The 23,232-nt window shown below is 37.4% G+C and overlaps 1 non-coding gene across 1 annotated transcript; it reads left to right on the top strand.

Annotated features, from left to right (window-relative positions):
- The first annotated feature begins 19,219 nt into the window (after nucleotides 1-19,219).
- Nucleotides 19,220-19,326, top strand: LOC128058675 (U6 spliceosomal RNA). The gene has a single exon (XR_008200511.1). It is a non-coding gene; the product is annotated as a U6 spliceosomal RNA (small nuclear RNA).
- Nucleotides 19,327-23,232: the final 3,906 nt, after the last annotated feature.

Below are 23,232 nucleotides of genomic sequence, written 5' to 3'. Positions count from 1 at the left end.
ACAAAAGTAGTAAAATCATTTATAGCTAAAAGAGTTGAGCAACACTAAATTAAAACTTGGAAAATACGGCATCAAAAACATAAAATTTTGAGGGGTAGTATGAATGTGCACAATGTGCTCAAAGATAAGTGACCATAAACTTAAAATAGACTGCTAAATACATATGTTTTTATAAAGGAACCTCATGATAACTGCAAAGCAAAAATCTATAACATATACACAGAAACTGAAGAGAAAGGAATCCAAATGTAACACTAAAGAAAGTCATCAAATCATGAGGGAAAGGAACAAGAGAAGAAAGGAACAGAGAACTACAAAAACAACCTGAGAATAATAAATAAAATGGCATTAAGTACATATCAATCAATGCTTTAAATGTAAATAAATAAATGCTCCAATCAAGACATAAGGCAGCTGAATGGATAAAGCAAGACCCATATATATGCTGTCTACAGTAGACTCATTTTAAGATTAAGGACATGAATAAACTGAAATATTTTTTTCAAAAAGATATTCCATGGAAACAAAAAGAAGGCTAGGTAGAAAACTGATATGACAATACTCATATCAGACAAAATAGACTTTATTATTATTTATTTATTTTAGTTAAAAAAATTTGATTTTTGTTTCATTTTGTCTTACTTCATTTATTCTTTAAAAAATTGTCACAGTCATCAGATAATGTTTTCAAAACATGATAACAGACAACTGAGATTCCCAGATCATTCTCTGAAGATTCTAGTTCAGTAGACTGGAGCCAGGCCTGAGAACTTACATTTAGGGTTTTCACACAATTCTTTTTTTTTTTTAATATAAATTTATTTATCTTAATTGGAGGCTAATTACTTTACAATATTGTATTGATTTTGCCATACATTGACATGAATTTGCCACGGGTGTACATGTGTTCCCCATCCTGAAACTTCCCTCCCACCTCTCTCCCCATCCCATCCCATCCCATCCCCAGTGCACCAGCCCTGAGCACCCTGTCTCATGCATCGAACCTGGACTGGCGATTCATTTCACATATGATAATATACATGTTTAAATGCCATTCTTCCAAGTCATCCCACCCTTGCCCTCTCCCACAGAGTCCAAAAGACTATTCTATACATCTGTGTCTCTTTTGCTGTCTCTCATGCAGGGTTATCATTGCCATCTTTCTAAATTCCATATATATGTGTTAGTATACTGTATTGGGGTTTTTCTTTCTGGCTTACTTCACTCTCTGTAATAGGCTCCAGTTTCACCCACCTCATTAGAACTGATTCAAATGTATTCTTTTTAATGGCTGAGTAATATTCCATTGTGTATATGTACCACAGCTTTCTTATCCATTCATCTGCTGATGGACATCTAGGTTGCTTCCATGTCCTGGCTATTATACACAGTGCTGCAGTGGACACTGAGGTACACGTGTCTCTTTGAATTCTGGTTTCCTTGGTGTGTATGCCCAGCAGTGGGATTGCTGGGTCATAAGGCAGTTCTATTTCTAGTCTTTTAAGGAACCTCTACACTGTTCTCCATAGTGGCTGTACTAGTTTCCATTCCCACCAAGAGTGTAAGCGGGTTCCCTTTTCTCCACACCCTCTCCAGCATTTATAGCTTGTAGACTTTTGGATCGCAGCCATTCTAACTGGAGTGAAATGGTGCCTCGTGGTTTTGATTTGCATCTCTCTGATAATGAGTGATGTTGAGCATCTTTTCATGTGTTTGTTAGCCATCTGTATGTCTTCTTTGGAGAAATGTCTGTTTAGTTCTTTGGCCCATTTTTTGATTGGGTTGTGTATTTTTCGAATTGAGCTGCAAGAGTTGCTTGTATATTTTTGAGATTAATTCTTTGTCCATTGCTTCATTTGCTATCATTTTCTCCTATTCTGAAAGCTGCCTTTTCACCTTGCTTATAATTTCCTTTGTTGTGCAAAAGATTTTAATTTTAATTAGGTCCGATTTGTTCATTACTGCTTTCATTTCCAATATTCTGGGAGGTGGGTCATAGAGGATCCTGCTGTGATTTATGTCAGAGAGTGTTTTGCATATGTTTTCCTCTAGGAATTTTATAGTTTCTGGTCTTACGTTTAGATCTTTAATCCATTCTGTGTTTATTTTTGTGTATGGTGTTAGAAAGTGTTCTAGTTTCATTGTTTTAGAAGTGGTTGACCAGTTTTCCCAGCACCACTTGTTAAAGAGATCGTCTTTTCTCCATTGTATATTCTTTGTCAAAGATAAGGTGTCCATAGGTTCATGGATTTATCTCTGGGCTTTCTATTTTGTTCCACTGATCTATATTTCTGTCTTTGTGTCAGTACCATACTGTCCTGATGACTGTGGCTTTGTAGCAGAGCCTGAAGTCAGGCAGGCTGAATCCTCCAGTTCTATTTTTCTTTCTCAAGATTGCTTTGGCTATTCAAGGTATTTTGTTCAGTTCAGTTCAGTCACTCAGTTGTATCCGACTCTTTGCGACCCCATGAATCGAAGCATACCAGACCTCCCTGTCCATCACCAACACCAGGAGTACACTCAGACTCACGTCCATCGAGTCAGTGATGCCATCCAGCCATCTCATCCTCTGTCATCTCCTTCTCCTCTTGCCCCCAATCCCTCCTGGCATCAGAGTCTTTTTTCAGTGTGTCAACTGTTCTCATGAGGTGGCCAAAGTACTGAAGTTTCAGCTTTAGCATCATTCCTTCCAAAGAATTCCCAGGGTTGATCTCCTTCAGAATGGACTGGTTGGATCTCCTTGCAGTCCAAGGGACTCTCAAGACGCTTCTCCAACACCATAGTTCAAAAGCATCAATTCTTTGGCACTCAGCTTTCTTCACAGTCCAACTCTCACATCCATACATGACCACTGGAAAAATCATAGCCTTGCCTAGATGGACCTTTGTTGGCAAAGTAATGTCTCTGCTTTTAAACATACTGTCTAGGTTGGTCATAACTTTCCTTCCAAGGAGTAAGCGTCTTTTGATTTCATGGCTGCAGTCACCATCTGCAGTGATTTGAGAGCCCCAAAAAATAAAGTCTGACAGTTTCCACTTTTTCCCCATCTATTTCCCATGAAGTGATGGGATCAGATGGGATGATCTTTGTTTTCTGAATGTTGAGCTTTAAGCCAACTTTTTCGCTCTCCTCTTTCACTTTCATCAAGAGGCTTTTTAGTTCCTCTTCACTTTCTGCCGTAAGGGTGGTGTCATCTGCATATATGAGGTTATTGATATTTCTCCTGGCAATCGTGATTCCAGCTTGTGCTGCTTCCAGCCCAGCATTTCTCATGATGTACTGTGCATAGAAGTTAAACAAACAGGGTGACAATATACAGCATTGACGTACTCCTTTTCCTATTTGGAGCCAGTCTGTTGTCCCATGTCCAGTTCTAACTGTTGCTTCCTAACCTGCATATAGGTTTCTCAAGTGGCAGGTCAGGTGGTCTGGTATTCCCATCTCTTTCAGAATTTTCCACAGTTTATTGTGATCCAGAGAGTCAAAGGATTTGGCATAGTCAATAAAGCAGAAATAGATGTTTTTCTTTTTCGATGAGCCAGCAGATGTTGGCAATTTGATCTCTGGTTCCTCTGCCTTTTCTAAAACCAGCTTGAACATCTGGAATTTCATGGTTCACGTATTGCTGAAGCCTGGCTTGGAGAATTTTGAGCAGTACTTTACTCACGTGTGAGATGAGTGCAATTGTGCAGTAGTTTGAGCATTCTCTGTCATTAGCTTTCCTTGGGATTGGAATGAAAACCGACCTTTTCCAGTCCTGTGGCCACTGCTGAGTTTTCCAAATTTGCTCGCACATTGAGTGCAGTACTTTCACAGCATCATCTTTCAGGATTTGAAATAGGTCAACTGGAACTCCATCACCTCCACTAGCTTTGTTCATAGTGATGCTTTCTAAGGCCCACTTGACTTCACATTCCAGGATGTCTGGCTCTAGGTTAGTGATCACACCTTCATGATTATCTTGGTCTTGAATATCTTTTTTTGTACAGTTCTTCTGTGTATTCTTGCCACCTCTTCTTAATATCTTCTGCTTCTGTTAGGTCCATACCATTTCTGTCCTTTATCAAGCCCATCTTTTCATGAAATGTTCCCTTGGTATCTCTAATTTTCTTGAAGAGATCTCTAGTCTTCCCCATTCTGTTCTTTTCCTCTATTTCTTTGCACTGATTGCTGAGGAAGGCTTTCTTATCTCTCTTTGCTATTCTTTGGAACTCTGCATTTAGATGCTTATATCTTTCCTTTTCTCCTTTGCTTTTTGTGTCTTTTCTTTTCACAGCTATTTGTAAGGCCTCCCCAGACAGCCAGTTTTCTTTTTTGCATTTCTTTTCCATGGGGATGGTCTTGATCCCTGTCTCCTGTACAATGTCATGAACCTCAGTCCATAGTTCATTAGGTACTCTATCTGTCAGATCTCTTCCCTTAAATCTATTTCTCACTTCCACTGTATAATCATAAAGGATTTGATTTAGGTCATACCTAAATGGTCTAGTGGTTTTTCCTACTTTCTTCAATTTAAGTCTCAGTTTGGCAATAAGGAGTTCATGATCTGAGCCACAGTCAGCTCCTGGTCTTGTTTTTGTTGAATGTATAGAGCTTCTCCATCTTTGACTGCAAAGAATATAATCAGTCTGATTTCGGTGTTGACCATCTGATGATGTGTGTATGTAGAGTCTTCTCTTGTGTTGTTGGAAGAGGGTGTTTGCTATGACCATTGCATATTCCTGGAAAAACTCTATTAGTCTTTGCCCTCCTTCATTCCACATTCCAAGGCTAAGTTTGCCTATTACTCCAGGTGTTTCTTGACTTCGTACTTTTGCATTCCAGTCCCCTATAAGGGAAAGGACATCTTTTTTGGGTGTTAGTATTAAAAGGTCTTGTAGGTCTTCATAGAACCATTCAACTTCAGCTTCTTCAGTGTTACTGGTTGGGGCATAGACTTGGATTACTGTGATATTGAATGGTTTGCCTTGGAAACGAACAGAGATCATTCTGTCGTTTTCAAGACTGCATCCAAGTACTGCATTTCAGACTCTTTTGCTGACCATGATGGCTACTCCATTTCTTCTGAGGGATTCCTGCCCACAGTAGTAGATATAATGGCCATCTGAGTCAAATTCACCCATTCCAGTCCATTTTAGTTCACTGATTCCTAGAATGTCAATGTTCACTCTTGCCATCTTTTGTTTGACCACTTCCAATTTTCTTGATTCATGGATTGACATTCCAGGTTCCTATGTAATATTGCTCTTTACAGCATTGGACCTTGCTTCTATCTCCAGTCACATCCACAACTGGGTATTGTTTTTGCTTTGGCTCCATCCCTTCATTCTTTCTGGAGGTATTTCTCCACTGATCTCCAGTAGCATATTGGGCACCTACTGACCTGGGGAGTTCCCCTTTCAGTATCCCTTCATTTTGCCTTTTCATACTGTTCATGGGGATCTCAAGGCAAGAATACTGAAGTGGTTTGCCATTCCCTTCTCCAGTGGTCCACTGGAGATTTTTTGTATTTCCATACAAAATGTGAAATTATTTGTTCTAACGGTGAAAAATACTTTTGGTAGCTTGATAGTGATTGCATTGAATCTATAGATTGCTTTGGGTAGTATACTCATTTTCACTATTTTGATTCTTCCAATCCATGAACATGGTATATTTCTTCATCTATTAGAGTTCTCTTTGATTTCTTTCACCAGTGTTTTATAGTTTTTGATATATAGGTCTTTTGTTTCTTAGATATATTCCTATGTATTTTATTCTTTTCTTTGCAATGGTGAATGGAATTGTTTCCTTAATTTCTCTTTGTGTTTTCTTATTGTTAGTGTATAGGAATGCAAGGGATTTCTGTGTGTTGATTTTATATCCTGCAACTTTACTATATTCATTGATTAGGTCTAGTAATTTTCTGGTGGAGTCTTTAGGGTTTTCTATGTAAAGGATCATGTCATCTGCAAACAGTGAGAGTTTTACTTCCTTTCCAATCTGGATTTCTTTTATTTCTTTTTCTGCTCTGATTGCTGTGGCCAAAACGTCCAAAACTATGTTGAATAGTAGTGGTGAGAGTGAGCACCCTTGTCTTGTTCCTGACTTTAGGGAAAATCCTTTCAATTTTTCACCATTGAGTGTAATGTTTGCTGTAGGTTTGTCAGATATAGCTTTTATTATGATGAGGTATGTTCCTTCTATTACTGCTTTCTGGAGGATTTTTATAATAAATGCATGTTGAATTTTGTCAAAGGCTTTCTCTGCATCTATTGAGATAATCATATGGCTTTTATTTTTCAATTTGTTAATGTGGTATATTATGTTGATTGATTTGTGGATATTGAAGAATCCTTGGATCCCTGGGATAAAGCCCACTTGATCATGATGTATGATCTTTTTAATATGTTGTTGGATTCAGTTTGCTAGAATTATGTGAAGGATTTTTGCATCTATGTTCATCAGTGATATTGGCCTGTAGTGTTCTTTTTTTGTAGTATCTTTGTCAGGTTTTGGTATTAAAGTGATGGTGGCCTCATAGAATGAGTTTGCAAGTATACCTTCCTTTGCAATTTTCTGAAAAAGTTTGAGTAGGATAGGTGTTAGCTCCTCCCTAAATTTTTGGTAGAATTCAGCTGTGAAGCCGTCTGATTCTGGGCTTTTGGTTGCTGGAAGATTTCTGATTATAGTTTCAATTTCCATGCTTGTGATTGGTCTGTTAGGATTTTCTGTTTCTTCTTGGTTCAGTTTAGGAAAGTTGTACTTTTCTAAGAATTTGTCCATTTCTTCTACGTTGTCCATTTTATTGGCATATAATTGCTGATAGTAATCTCTTACGTTCCCTTGTATTTCTGTGTTGTCTGTTATGATCTCTCCATTTTCATTTCTAATTTTGTTGGTTTTATTCTTCTTCCTTTGTTTCTTGATGAGTCTGGCTAATGGTTTGTCAATATTATTTATCTTCTCTAGGAACCATCTTTTGGCTTTATGGATTTTTGCTATGGTCTCTTTTGTTTCTTTTGCATTTATTTCTGCCATAATTTAAAAAATTTCTTTCCTTCTACTAACCCTGGGGTTCTTTATTTCTTCCTTTGCTAGTTGCTCTAGGTGTACAGTTAGGTTATTTATTTGACTTTTTTATTGTTTCTTGAGGTAAGCCTGTATTGCTATGAACCTTCCCCTTAGCACTGCTTTTACAGTGTCCCATGGCTTTTGAGTTGTTGTGTTTTCATTTTCATTTATTTCTATGCATAGTTTGATTTCTTTTTTGATTTCTTCTGTGATTTTTTTGGTTATTCAACAGCATGTTGTTCAGCCTCCATATGTTGGAATTTTAATAGTTTTTCTCCTGTAATTGACATCTAATCTTACTGCATTGTGGTCAAAAAAGTTGCTTGGAATGATTTCAATTTTTTTGAATTTACCAAGGGTAGATTTAAGGCCCAGGATGTTATCTATCCTGGAGAAGGTTCCGTGTGCGCTTGAGCAAAAGGTGAAATTCATTGTTTTGGAATGAAATGTCCTATAGATATCAATTAGGTCTAACTAGTCTATTGTATCATTTAAAGTTTATGTTTCCTTGTTAATTTTCTATTTAGTTGATCTATCCATAGGTGTGAGTGGGGGATTAAAGACTCCCACTATTATTGTTTTATTGTTAATTTCCTCTTTCATACTTGTTAGCATTTGTCTTACATATTGCATTGCTCCTATGTTGGGTTCGTATATATTTATAATTGTTATATCTTCTTCTTGGATTGATCCTTTGATCATTATGTAATGTCCTTCTTTGTGTCTTTTCACAGCCTTTGTTTTAAAGTCTATTTTATCTGATATGAGTATTGCTACTCCTGCTTTCTTTTGGTCTCTATGTGCATGGAATATCTTTTTCCAGCCCTTCACTTTCAGTCTGTATGTGTCCCTTCTTTTGAGGTGGATCTCTTGTAGACAACATATATAGGGGTTTTGGTTTTGTATCCATTCAGCCAGTCTTTGTCTTTTGGTTGGGGCATTTAACCCATTTACATTCAAGATAATTATTAATAAGTATGATCCCATTGCCATTTACTTTATTGTTTTGGGTTCTAGTTTATACACTGTTTCTTTGTTTCCTAGTTAGCGAAGATCCTTTAGCATTTGTTGGAGAGCTGGTTTGGTGGTGCTGAATTCTCTCAGCTTTTGCTTGTCTGTAAAGCTTTTGATTTCTCCTTCATATTTGAATGAGATCTTTGCTGGGTACAGTACTCTGGGCTGTAGGTTATTTTCTTTCCTCACTTTAAGTATATCCTGCCATTCCCATCTGGCCTGAAGAGTTTCTATTGAAAGATTAGCTGTTATCCTTATGGAATCGCCTTGTGTGTTATTTGTTGTTTTTCCCTTGCTGCTTTTAATATTTGTTCTTTATGTTTAATCTTTGTTATTTTGGTTAATATGTGTCTTGGGTTGTTTCTCCTTGGTTTTATCCTGTTTGGGACTCTCTGGGTTTCTTGGACTTGGGTGATTATTTCCTTCCCCATTTTAGGGAAGTTTTCAACTATTTTCTCCTTAAGTATTTTCTCATGATCTTTCTTTTTGTCTTCTTCTTCTGGAACTCCTGTCATTCGAATGTGGGGCATTTAACATTGTCCCAGAGGTCTCTGAGGTTGTCCTCATTTCTTTTAATTCTTTTTTCTTTTTTCCTCTCTGTTTCTTTTATTTATACCATTCTATCGTTTACCTCACTTATCCTATCTTCTGCCTCCATTATTCTGCTGTTGGTTCCCTCAAGAGTATTTTTGATCTCATTTATTGCATTATTCATTATATATTGACTCTTTTTTATTTCTTCTAGGTCCTTGTTAAACCTTTCTTGCATCTTCTCAATCCTTGCCTCCAGGATATTTATCTGTGATTCCATTTTGTTTTCAAGATTTTGGATCATTTTCACTATCATTATTTGGAATTCTTTCTCAGGTAGCTTCCCTATCTCTTCGTCTTTTATTTGGTTTGGTGGGCGTTTATCCTGTTCCTTTACCTGCTGGGTATTCTTCTCTCTCTTCTTGTTGTTTATATTGCTGTGTTTGAGGTGGCCTTTCTGTATTCTGGCAGTTTGTGGTTCTTCTTTATTGTGGATGTTCCCTGCTGTGGGTGGGGTTGGACGGGTGGCTTGTCAAGATTTCCTGGTTAGGGAAGCTTGCGTTGGTATTCTGGTGGGTGGAGCTGGATTTTTTTCTCTCTGGAGTGCAATCAAGTGTCCAGTAAGGAGTTTTGATATGTTAATGGGTTTGCTGTGCCTTTGGGCAGCCTGTATATTGAAGCTCAGGGCTGTGTTCCTGTGTTGTTGGAGAATTTGCATGGTATGTCTTGCTGTGTAACTTGTTGGCCCTTTGGTGGTGCTTGGTTTCAGTGTAGGTATGGCGGCATTTGATGAGCTCCTGTTGATTAATGTTCCCTGGATACAGGAGTTCTCTGGTGTTCTCACGATTTGGACTTAAGCCTCCTGCCTCTGGTTTTCAGTCTTATTCTTACAGTAGCCTCAAGACTTCTCCATTTGTACAGCACTGATGATAAAACATCTATGTTAATGATGCAAAGTTTCTCCACAGTGAGGGACACCCAGAGAGGTACACAGAGTTACATGGAGAAGAGAAGAAGGAGGAGGGAGATAGAGGTGACCAGGAAGAGAAGAGGGGGAATCAAAAGAGGAGAGAGCAAGCTAGCCAGGAATCACTTTGCTATGTGCTCTCCACAGCCTGGATCCCTCAGAGATTTTCAGGGCATTCCACAAAGAGAAGAAGGAGGAAGAAGGCAGAGGTGGCCAGGAGGATAAAAGGGGGACTCAAAAGGAGATAGACAGATCTAGCCAGTAATCAGTTCCCTAAGTGTTTTCCACAGCCAGGAACACACAAAGAGATTCACAGAACTGGATAAAGAATAGAAGGAGGAGGAAGGAGATAGAGGCTACCTGGTGGAGAAAAGGAGAGTCCACAGGGGAGATTGCAATCAAGCCAATAATCTCACTCCCAAGTTAAATGAGTACTGAACGTCAGATTATTAACTGTACAAAATTGATAACAAATACCAAAAAGCAAAGATTAAAAATCTAGATTAGAGGTTAGATTCTCAAAAATACAATATTAAAGAAAAAAACAAAGTCACAGAAATATTATATATATATATATATATAAATATATATATGTGTCCTGCTTAAAAATAGGGTCTTTTTGTATTTTGCAAAATAATCTGTTTAGTTCAGTTCAGTTGCTCAGTCGTGTCCGACTCCCATGAATCGCAGCACACCAGGCCTCTGTGTCCATCACCAACTCCCAGAGTTCACCCAAACTTATGGGCATTGAGTCAGTGATGCCGTCCAGCCGTCTCATCCTCTGTTGTCCCCTTCTCCTCCTGCATCCAATCCCTCTCAGCATCAGGGTCTTTTCCAATGAGTCAACTCTTTGCAATCAGATGGCCAAAGTATTGGAGTTTCAACTTTAGCATTAGTCCTTCCAATGAACACCCAGGACAGGTTTCCTTTAGGATGGACTGGTTGGATCTCCTTGCAGTCCAAGGGACTCTCAAGAGTCTGCTCCAACACTACAGTTCAAAAGCATCAATTCTTCGGTGCTCAGCTTTCTTCACAGTTCAACTCTCACATCCATACATGACCACTGGAAAAATCATAGCCTTGACTAGATGGACCTTTGTTGCCAAAGCAATATCTTTGCTTTTCAATATGCTATCTAGGTTGGTCATAACTTTCCTTCCAAAGAGTAAGCATCTTTTTATTTCATGGCTGCAATCACAATCTGCAGTGATTTTGGAGCCCCCCAAAATAAAATCTTTCACTGTTTCCCCATCTATTTCCCATGAAGTAGTGGGACCAGATGGCATGATCTTAGTTTTCTGAATGTTGAGCTTTAAGCCAACTTTTTCACTCTCCTCTTTCAGTTTCATCAAGAGGCTTTTTAGTTCCTCTTCACTTTCTGCCATAAGGGTGGTGTCATCTGCATACCTGAGGTAATTGATATTTCTCCCGGCAATCTTGGTTCCAGCTTGTGCTTCCTCCAGCCCAGTGTTTCTCTTGATGTACTCTGCATATAAGTTAATTAAGCAAGCTGAGAATATACAGCCTTGACGTACTCCTTTTCCTATTTGTATCCAGTCTGCTGTTCCATGTCCAGTTCTAACTGTTGCTTCCTGACCTGCGTATAAGTTTCTCAAGAGGCAGGTCAGGTGGTCTGGTATTCCCATCTTTCAGAATTTTCCACAGTTTATTGTGATCCAGACAGTCAAAGGCTTTGGCATAGTCAGTAAAGCAGAAATAGATGTTTTTTTGGAACTCTTTTGCTTTTTCCATAATCCAACGTATGTTGGCAATTTGATCTCTGGTTCCTCTGCCTTTTCTAAGACCAGCTTACAATGTGGAATTTCACGGTTCACATTTTGCTGAAGCCTGGCTTGAAGAATTTTGAGCATTACTTTACTAGCGTGTGAGATGAGTGCAATTGTGGGGTAGTTTGAGCATTCTTTGGCATTGCCTTTCTTTGGGATTGGAATGAAAACTGACCTTTTCCAGTCCTGTGGCCACTGGTGAGTTTTCAAAGTTTGGTGGCATATTCAGTGCAGCACTTTCACAGCATCATCTTTCAGGATTTCGTGTTTGACTTTTTGCAACCCCATGGACTGAATTCTCTAGGCCAGAACAATAGAGTGGATAGCCTTACGCTTCTCCAGGGGATCTTCCCAACCCAGGAATTGAACTCAGGTTTCCCACATTGCAGACAGATTCTTTACCAGCTGAGCCATAAGGGAAGCCCTGCAAAGCAATAGTAGGTATAAAAATGAAAATTTAAGAAGTAATAGAGGACTTAAAAATAAAAAATTTTAAGAAATTTAAAAAATGATAATAGTAAAAATATATCTAGCACTTTCTCTGGTGTTTTTGTGGACTGTGTGGGGTAAGTTCATTTTCAGATAGTTCCTTAATCTGTCTTATACGTCTCAAGATTTATAGGCCCCTTCCTATATAGTCGGTGCTAACTACAGGGTTTTAATCTATTGAAACTGTCACTTCCAAAGCGGTTCTCTGTGTTTATTTTAGGTTCTTCTATTTGCTGCTCTCTTCAGTGTGTAATTTCTACCCTTACACTAGGGGGTGGTGGTGGTCAGTTTTTTAGTCTTACTTGTTGAGTTGTGCTGTAGAGAGGGAGGAACACTGCAAACAAATAGCACTGTCATGTGTGGGGAGTGCTTGCAGTGTCTCGGCCACACTGGGTTTGCCCCTGCTCACGGCGTGTATGTTTTCCCAGTCTATACTGTTCAGGCTTTAGGTTGCTCTAGTTTGAACTGTCTGAGGCAGGCCCTGGGTTGCATGCACTTCCCAGGTCTAAGCCGCTCAAGTTCAGCTTCTCGGGTACTTCACAAAGGTGCAGACTTGGTTGGGCCTGCGTTTTGTGCCCATCCCAGGTCTGAGCAGCTCAGGTGACTAGGTGCTTGGCGAGCACAGTCGCCCCCAGTTGAAGGCTGCATCTTATTGCCTCCCCTGTCCCAGCCACTCTTTTTTCTGGGTGTACAACCGATGTGCCTTCTCAGGTGTGGCGTGTGTCTCTTCTGGGGAGCTGATCTCTGGCTGCGACCCTCAGAGCAGATGTCGACAGTCCAGAATCGCAAGAAGTCTTGGTTAGCAATGAAGCCTGCTTGCCGTTTGGTAGATGATGTCTCTCTGGGCCTGCGATTGCCCCCTTCTGGCTCTGGCTGCCCTCACCTGCCTGTCTCTGGCTGGGGATGGGCTGGTGTGCAGCCGGGTAGCTCTGCCCAGTCATTTGTTCTGTGAGCGGGCCTGGCAATGTGTTAGGTTAGGGCTTTACACGGGATAGGTGTCCCAGAGTCTGGGTTGCTATCTGAAGTTAGTTCTCTCAGATTGCACTTGGGGCATTCATACACGGTCTTTACCGTAAGCAGTGCAGCCTACGCCTCCCTGTCCAGTCCCCGCTTGCTAGTGGTGGATGCGAGCATCTATGTTGCTTGTCCACTGGGAGTTGCCATTAGGCTCCTAATGTGTGCGTTTTAATTATTTATTTATTTTTCCTCCCGGTTATGTTGCCCTCTCAGGTTCCAAGGCTCGCCACAGACTCACTGGTGACAGTGTTTCCTGGTGTTTGAAAACTTCTGTCTTTTTTAAGACTCCCTTCCTGGGACAGATCTCCGTACCTACTTCTTTTGCCTGTCTTTTTATCTTTTATATTTTTTCCTACCTTCTTTTGAAGACAATGGGCTGCCTTTCTGGGTGCCTCATGTCCTCTGCCAGCAGTCAGAAATTATTTTGTGGAATTTGCTCAGCGTTCAAATATTTTTCCAATGAATTTGTGGGGGAGAAAGTGGTCTTCCCGTCCTATTCCTCCTCCATCTTAGGCCACAGAATTCTTAATATTAACTAGCAGCAAAATAGACTTTAAAGCAAAAATTGTAAAGTGAGAAAAAGAAGGACATCTGATTATGAAAAAAGAGGTCAATTGAACAGGAGGATATATAAATTATAAATATCTACCCAGCAAAAGAGAATCTAAATATATAAAGCAAATATTAACAAACATAAAAGGAAGCACAATATTAGTAGGGAAGTTAATATCCCCCTTACATCAGCAGATGGATTTTATAGACAGAAAATCAGGAAACATTAGCCTTAAATGACACATCAGACCATATACCAAACACTACCCAAAGGAATGGAATGCACATTCTTTTCAAGTGCCTATGGAATAAATCATAGACTAGATTACATACTAGGCCACAAAACAAATTTCTTTAAGTTTAAGAAGGTTGAAATAATTTCAAGCATGTTTTCTGACCACAATTGTATAAACCTAGAAACCAACCACAAGACAAGTAGAAAAACATAAACATGTGCAGGCTAAACAACAAGCTTCTAAACAGTCAGTGGGTTAATGAAGAAGTCAAAGAGAAATAAAAAATATCTTGAGACATGTAAAAATAGAAATATAATTTCCCCAAATCTGTGGATCCATAGTGGAGAAAAGACAATCTCTTCAGTAAATATTGGAAAAACTGGACAGTTACTTGCAAAAGAAAGAAGCTGGAATACTTTCTTATATACAAACACAAAGTCAAAATGAAAATTAGACTTAAATGTAAGAACTGAAACTGTACACTCCCAGAAGAAGTCATAGGCAATATACTCTTTGACATCAGTTTTGGCAATACTTTTGTCTCCACAGGGAAGAGCAGCAAAGCAATAATCAATGGGACTGCCTCAAATTTGAAAAGATAAATGCACCTCTGTGTTCATTGCAGCATTATTTACAATAGCCAAGATATGAAAGCAACCTCAATGACATCAATAGACAAATGGATTAAGAATATGTGGTATGTATATATATATATATAGTGGAGTATTACTCAGAGATAAAAATGAGTGAAAAGAATGAAGTCCTTTTTAACAACATAGATGGACCTAGAGGATTTATACTCAGTGAAATGTCAGACAGACAAAGACAAATAACATATGACTTCACTTGCATGTTGAATCTAAAAATCAAAACAAAGACTACAAAACAGAAACAAACTGAGATATGGAGATAAACTAGTGGTCTCTAGAGGGGAAGGGAGGGAATTGGGTGAAATACATAAAGGGGATTAAGAACTACAAACTTCTAGATATAAAATAAGTCATGAGGATTTAATGGACAGCATAGGGAATATAGTCAATAGTATTGTAATAACTTTGTATGGTAACAAGTTACTAGATTTATTTTGATAATTAATTTGGAATATATATAAATGTAGAATTATTATGTTGTTCACTTGAAACTAATACAATATTGTATGTAAGCTATACTTCTATAAAATCAAAAGGAAAAAGTTATACATTAATCATAGACAAATATTCTAGCTTTGTTTTTCTGTTTTCAAACCATATGTGAATGTAATCATGCTATTCTTTGATGTTTTGCATCTTTCGTCCAGCCTTATGTTTATAAGATTCATGTGTATCGTTGTGAGTAAATTTAAATTGTTTCTTTTCATTGCTCTGCAATGTAGTGTTCCATTTCATCATACCACTCTTAATGGACTTGAGTTGTTTTTAGTTCACATACCTTTCTTCACTGTAGTCATCAGTCTAGAATTGCTGTGTTACAATATATAGAGAGTGATTTTTTACTTGACTATATGATGCCTATGTGTTTGCCAGTGTTTGTGTCAATTGTACTCATGATAGTTTCTATTGCTTCCCATTCTTGTTAACATTTCTCATGGTTTGGATTGTAATTTTTGAAATAATCTGATTTTAAAAGTTATTTTTGAAATAATCTGATTTAAAAAGTATTTTTGAAATTTAATATTTCCTATTATACTTTTAATTGGTATTTTCCTTTATCTAAATAAATTCTTTTGTTTATAAGACATTCATATATTTTATTTTATGCGGTGGACATTGAGGTCATATCCCCATTTTTTGTCTAGTTTTCCATTTTCTTCATTTGGTTTGTAGTTCTTTTTATATTACTGAAACTATTATTTTGCCTGTTACATTTGTTGCAGATATCATCACCTGTGGGTTGCCCTTTTACTCTCTTAACAGTGTTTTTGAGAAACAGAATTTATTAATTTTAATGAAGTGCAATAGATCACTTTTTGCTTTTCTCATTACTTCTATTTTTTGATTAATTTTTTTTTGAGTGAGTATGTTTTGTTTAAAAAGGCTCTATCCCAATGTTGCAAAGACTTTGTATGGTAACAGATGGTAATTAGACTTGTCATGGTGATCATTTTGTAATGTATAAAACATTGTATCACTGTGTGATACACCTGAAATGAACATTATAAGCCAATTATCTCTTCTATATGAAGTCTATAATCTGAAAAGGTGAACAATAAAGCTTCCAGGAGCTAAATAAGGAAAGTCTCTTTATGACTAGGAGATAGAAAGATTTCTTAAATAAAAGACAAAATATGTGTGACCTGAGTTGATTCTTATTTTGTGTAAAATGTAAGGTCAGGATTCACTTTTATATATATATAAAAGTGTGTCTGATTCTTTGTGACCCCATGGACTGTAGACTGCCAGGCTCCTCTGTCCATGGAATTCTCCAGAATACTGGAGTGGTTATCCATTCCCTTCTTCAGAACTGTGATAGTGCAATTTATTGAATTTGATTCTTTTCCCATTGCTGTACATGCTGTCTTTGTCATGAAAATTTCATTCTGTTTTATTGGCCTATTTGTCTAATTTATGCCAATTAAACACCCTTTTAGTTGAGAACTGATGGAGCAAGTGCTTCCACTTTCTTCCTCTTCAAGAGTGTCTTAGCTATACATCTATATTTTTGCATTTCCTTAAACACTTTTGATTTATCCCTGGTGACTCAGATGGTAAAGAATCTGTTTGGAATACAGGAGACCCACTTTTGATCCCTGGGGTGGGAAGATCCCCTGGAGAAGGGAATGGCTACCTGTCCAGTATTTTTGCCCAGAGAATTCCATGGACAGAGGAGTCTGGCAGGCTATAGTCCATGGAGTCGCAAAGAGTCAGCCACGACTGGGTGACTAACGCTTTCATAAAAACTTTAGAATTAGCTTGTCAAGTTACACAAAATATCATGTTGGTATTTGATTGGGATTGTATTAAATCTGTAGAAAAATACTGGCAGAATTAACATAGTTTCTATATTGAGTCTTCCAATATACAAACATAGATATGTATCCATTTTTTGTGTTTTTTTAATGTTTCTAGAAGCATTTTATAATTTTTTCTTATACATGTTTCATTGGACTTATTCCTAAGCAGTCAATTTTTTGATGCTATTGTCAATGGATTTTTAAAAATTGTATTTTTTGTTTTTGTAGACGTATAAAAATGCATTTAAGTAGTAATTTTTTATTCAGCAAATTTATGAAACCTCATTATTTACAGTCATTGATGTATCTGTTCTGTTTTCTATGTAAATGATCATATATCTTAGAACAATGACAGTCTTATTTGTGGTCCTAATTTTTTTCAATAGTTGGTCTTATTGTACTGATTATGACATAATTAAAATGTTTAATGGAAGTGTGAGTAGAGAACATTTTTGTGATTTTCCCCAACTCAAAGTGAAAATTTGTAGTGTTTCATCACTTATTATGATGCTTGCTTTAGGTTTTTTATAGATACTCTTTTTTAGTATTTCAAAGTTCCCTTCTATGTTGACCAGTTGTTTTTGTTTTTTTAAAACCATTAATAAATCATAAATTTTACCAATGTGTTTTCTACATTTATTGAGATGATTGCATAATTTTTATTTTTAATCTATGTAGTAAATTGTATTGAATCTCTGTTGTTGTTCAGTTGTTCAGTTGTGTCTGCTTCTGTGACCCTATGGACTACAGCACACCAGGTTTCCTTGTCCTTTATTATCTCCTGGAATTTGCTCAGACTCATGTCCATTGAGGCAATAATGCCGTCCAATCATCTCATCCTCTGTTGCCTCCTTCTCCTGCTTTCAGTCTTTCCCAGCATCAGAGTCTTTTCCAGTGAGTCTGCTCTTCACACCAGGTAGCCAAAGTATTGGAACTTCAGCTTCAGCATCAGTCCTTCCAGTGAATATTCAGGGCTGATTTCCTATAGGATTGATTGATATTATTTTAATTTTTTTTCTTTCATCATTATTATATATTGCAGATGATGTACTAGGCACTGGGAATATAAAGATAAAGAAGCTTTGTTCCAGCCCAGGTGTTCTTGTTCTGGTGGAGGATATAATGAACATTGTATAATTATACAAGGTGACACATGCTATGGGAGAAGCAAGGGAGGAGCTGATTCTGTGCCAGCAAACGGATTGGGTCGAGGATGGTACCTGGAGAGGAACCATTTCAAGATGGACTTCAAAGGCTGGATACCCAGACAAAAGAGGAAAAGGTCATTCAAGAGAGATCGCATAGGCAATGGCATATTCAGAAAACAGTAAGGACTTCAGGGGTGTGGGAAAATACAAGAGACAGGTTCAAAAGACATTTTGCAGGTTGAATTGATATAACTTATTGTTCATTTGAATCTAAGGACTGACAAAGGCAATGTAAGGACATTGCCAAAGATGACCCTGTGGTTTGGTCTTCTGGTTTAGCTAATCAGTGGAGGGGATATTTAGTTCTGAGCATAGTGAGCTCTTGAGGTGAGTCTGTCAAATTTACCTGATGGTACTGGCTGGGCTACTAAAACTCTAGTTTGAGATTTAGGGTGTGGCTTCTATTAGAGATTTGGGCTGCTTCATATGGTCTTGGGCTGTCACTAGTTACTTGCTGTCATAAAGAAAGCATTTAAGTCTGATCTGTTGGTCAAAGAGCATGACAGAGTCCATTTACTCTACATTAATTTTAGGTTTTAAAGAATAGGTGCTGTCTTTTACTTTAGGAATTTTATTGAAGAGAAATCTGAAAGACAGAGAAATTGTAATATATGTATTCTCCCGTAAGTATAATTTAAAGTGAGAGAAGGAATTTATAGTAAAGTTCTTTATTTATTTATTTTTTTGGAGATTTAAGGTTGTTTTATTAGAGGGAATTATTTTGACAATAGAAAATTCATAAAAGCATAGATCCCCTCCCACCCTCACCAGCCAAGGAAGTTTTCTGACTCCTTGCCTAGTTGTGTTTTCTATAGAGTTTTTTTTTAAACCTTTTGTTTTATATCGGGGTATAACAGATTAACGATGTTGTAATAGTTTCAGGTGAACAGCAAAGGGGCTTGCAAAGTGAAATCAATTGTGATTGCAGACATACGTGTACCTGTATCCATTCTCCCCAAAACTCCTCTCCCGTTCAGCCTGCTGCATAACCCTGAGCAGAGTTCCCTGTGCTATACAGTAGGACCTTGTCACTTGTCCATTTTAAAATAACTCCCTAGTTATCTCATTTCCCCAGTCTTCCCCCTTGGCAACCATAATACAGTAAAGTTCTTCAGAAGGAAGGGGTAGATTAATCAAGACCTCACCCCATGTATTCTTTTACCACTCTTGTAGTTCTTCAAAACTTCAGTGGGAATTTAAAAAACAGGCAAACTGAGGGTAATGGTAATTGGTGATTTCCCTGATTGCTGGAGGATAAAAAAGAATCACTTGCAGTCTCACAAAAGACACATAAAAAGAGATAGCCTTGTTAACTATAAGGGGCTTGGTATTATCCATACTGTTTATTAAAACTTTAATTATTTGCTCAGTGTCACTTAAATGGAAATTTCTTATTGATTAAAAATTCTATGTCAGTGCTTGCTTCGGCAGCACATATACTAAAATTGAAATGATACAGAGAAGATTAGCATGGCCCCTGCGCAAGGATGACACGCAAATTCGTGAAGAGTTCCATATTTTTACTAGATCACTTTCTAACACCACACACAAAAATAAACTCAAAATGGATTAAAGATCTAAACGTAAGACCAGAAACTATAAAACTCCTAGAGGAGAACATAGGCAAAACACTCTCCAACATACATCACAGCAGGATCCTCTATGATCCACCTCCCAGAATACTGGAAATAAAGCAAAAATAAACAAATGGGATCTAATTAAAGTTAAAAGCTTCTGCACAACAAAGGAAACTATAAGTAAGGTGAAAAGACAGCCTTCTGAATGGGAGAAAACAATAGCAAATGAAGCAACTGACAAAGAGCTAATCTCAAAAATATACAAGCAACTTATGCAGCTCAACTCCAGAAAAATAAATGACCCAATCAAAAAATGTGCCAAAGAACTAAATAGGCATTTCTCCAAAGAAGACATACGGATGGCTAACAAACACATGAAAAAATGCTCAACATCACTCATTATCAGAGAAATGCAAATCAAGACCACAATGGGGTACCATTTCATACCAGTCAGAATGGCTGCGATCCAAAAGTCTACAAGCAATAAATGCTGGAGAGGATGTGGAGAAAAGGGAACCCTCTTACACTGTTGGTGGGAATGCAAACTAGTACAGCCACTATGGAGAACAGTGTGGAGATTCCTTAAAAAATTGCAAATAGAGCTGCCTTATGACCCAGCAATCCCACTGCTGGGCATACACACCGAGGAAACCAGAATTGAAAGAGACGTGTACCCTAATGTTCATCACAGCGCTGTTTATAATAGCCAGGACATGGAAACAACCTAGATGTCCATCAGCAGATGAATGGATAAGAAAGCTGTGGTACATATACACAATGGAGTATTACTCAGCCATTAAAAAGAATGCATTTGAATCAGTTCTGATGAGATGAATGAAACTGGAGCCGATTGTACAGAGTGAAGAAAGCCAGAAAGAAAAACACCAATACAGTATACTGATACATATATATGGAATTTAGAAAGATGGTAATGATGACCCTGTATGCGAGACAGCAAAAGAGACACAGATGTATAGAACGGACTTTTGGACTCAGAGGGAGAGGGAGAGGGTGGGATGATTTGGGAGAATGGCATTGAAACATGTATACTATCATGTAAGAAACGAAGTGCCAGTCTATGTTCAATACAGGATACAGGATGCTTGGGGCTGGTGCATGGGGATGATCCAGAGAGATGATATGGGGTGGGAGGTGGGAGGGGGATTCAGGATTGGGAGCTTGTATACACCCGTGGTGGATTCATGTCAATGTATGGCAAAACCAATAGAGTATTATAAAGTAAAATAAAGTAAAGATGAAAAAAAAAAATTCTATGTCAAATTTACAAGCAATTGTGTGTTTCAGGGAGGTATAATGGGGGCTTCTGTGGTCCTGATAATGTTCTGTACTTGATCATAACTGATTTCACTTTGCAAGTTTCATTAAGCTTTACACTGAAAATCTATGGATATTTGGGATATATTTTATACATCAATGAAATTTTTGCTCTAAAAAGTTACAGTACATGTTTCAGATATACATAATGTGCTTATTTCTTGTGCTTTTTTTTTTAACAAGTACATGCTCTGCAGTGAAATAACTTGATTAGAAATCTTATATATTTTTACTTGTTTTTGTCTGTTGGATTTGCATATGTTTTCAGGTAGTCACATAAAAATTGCATTACACAAAGAAAACCAGTTTGAAAAACACAGAATGTGCTCTGTGTGTGTCAGGTGATTTAAGGTTTTCGAAACAGGGTTCAGAGATTCCATTTATGTACCCAAACTGCAAACTAAAACTTAGATAAATGCTTCCCTGAGGTGAAGTTAACTTGCCTGGGACAGAAGACTTTTTAAGATGCCAGTTTGCCCACTGTATGGCCAAGTGTTTATTCAGCTGAGGCTTGGATGAAAGCCACCACATCAATGTCACAGTCTCAGCACATGTGAGGAAAATACATGTGATACATAGCAAATTAGGTGTCATGCTCTTGGAAGGGTGGAATGGGATTGATTTGCCACTTTTAGCAATGCTTTTTACTGTCAGCTGTGGCTTTGAGTAAAGCATTAGAGATTCTTGTCACAGATGTTTCTTTCATAAACTGTTGTGGGAGAATGACATTCTGCAAAAATGGTTTACTACTCTTCTTTCTTCTCTTGGGGAAACAAAGTACGCTCACCATCCTCACCAAATGGACTCGAGGAACGTTCTTCATTTCTCCCACAATGGCATTAGGTTCATGACATTTACGACGTTGATTTTAGAACTTAGTGGGCAAATGTAGTGTGTAGAGGTATTTGCTCAAAGTATGCGCCATTGAGTCTAAGACTCATTATGGGGGAGGGTAGAAACCAGCCCATTATTCGGTGTTTAAAACTGAAATTTAAAACTGTTTGTGCAATTTTTATTTAATGGTTCACAATTGATTAAAGTAATTAATCTTTTTAGCATGTTATGCTCCATACAAATTACTACATTGTCAGAAGTTAAGAATTCTCTATAGCTCAGCCATTGTTTATAAGATGATGAAATTTATGAACTTAATATTTGTATGAAAAAAGCATGATTAAAACTATTTGATGATAATTTTAAACTTAAGGGACAAGAGCTGCTTATCCATGGAGAATTTTAATTCATAACTTCCACTTGGTATAATTTTCATTGAGAATTTGGTGAGTAAATGTAAGCATTCTGTACATAAGTATCTTCCTGCTGAACACAAATACAGTTGCTATGGCAACTGCAACATCACATGGGATCTAAGAGATAGAAAGAATATTTTACAAAATGTGTGTTATCCATGTGTCATATTAATTTTCCTACTTTATACCATGTAGAAGTCAGAATATTTTCCTCTGAAGCTATGTTGTTATCCAGTATTAAATTATTCATTAAATTTTCTTAAAAAAAGTTCCAGATTTCCTACAGAAGTTTTTTTCTCTTTTTAAAATATAAATGCATACCAATTGGGGTATGCAAAATATCACTTGCCAATTTAAATAATGAAGGTTAAAATAGGGCAATTGCCTGTTTTTTAAAAATAAGTTGATTATCTTTTAAAATTGATGTGAAAAAATAATGTACGATACTGTTTTCAAGTGTAGGGAAAGCAAACCATAATAAAGCAGGTCATACTTGATGGGAGAAACACTTGGTTGTCTTCCACCAGGTTGCAAATATGAAGTCTTACATGTTTGTTTTGAAAGACTCCCATCCTTTTCGCTGACAGGGAACTTAAATTTTTGATTAATTGAGTGTAAATGAATGAGAAACAGATGGTGAAAATATAATTTTTGATACAGATGAGTTTAAAGTTATACTGTCCTAAATTGTGTTTTTTTTTCTTAAACAGACACCTAGCAATTTCTTCATTCTGAGGTCTGGATGGAGTCCTCTGTGAAGCAGAAACATGTCATGGAGCTTTTCTGTATAATTACACCCTAATTCTATGTTTCAAAGTATCTGTTCTTATTGCACTCTGGAGTCAGTTTTATGGCGGAAAGGTTTAAGAGTGTTTTCCTAAAATCATCTTTACAACTCTTACTTATGTGAAACAGGCTGTGTTCTCTAGAAGTTTTCCTAAGTAACAAGTTCACTGAACTATGATGGAGAGAGAGAGAGAGAGAGAGAGAGAGAGAGAGAGAGAGTGTGTGTGTGTGTGTGTGTGTGTGTATTTAAAAGGAAAACCTAATGAATGGAATGAAAGTGTATGCTGATTGCTGGACTTAACTGATACTGGGCTTACTTACTACTTTACTGATGGAAATCTCTCAGACTACCCGTATGTACGGTAGCAATATTCAAATTTGACTGCCCTTGAAGATAGAATGTTTGTTTCTTTAAATGCCTTGTCTGGAAGTAAAGGCAATATATGACTCCTAGGTTATGGGGGGTGCTATATTATGTCC

The sequence above is a fragment of the Budorcas taxicolor genome, chromosome 1 (genome assembly GCF_023091745.1).
Source record: "Budorcas taxicolor isolate Tak-1 chromosome 1, Takin1.1, whole genome shotgun sequence".
Lineage (NCBI taxonomy): Eukaryota > Metazoa > Chordata > Mammalia > Artiodactyla > Bovidae > Budorcas > Budorcas taxicolor.
This window is presented reverse-complemented; position numbering and strand designations above follow the sequence as displayed.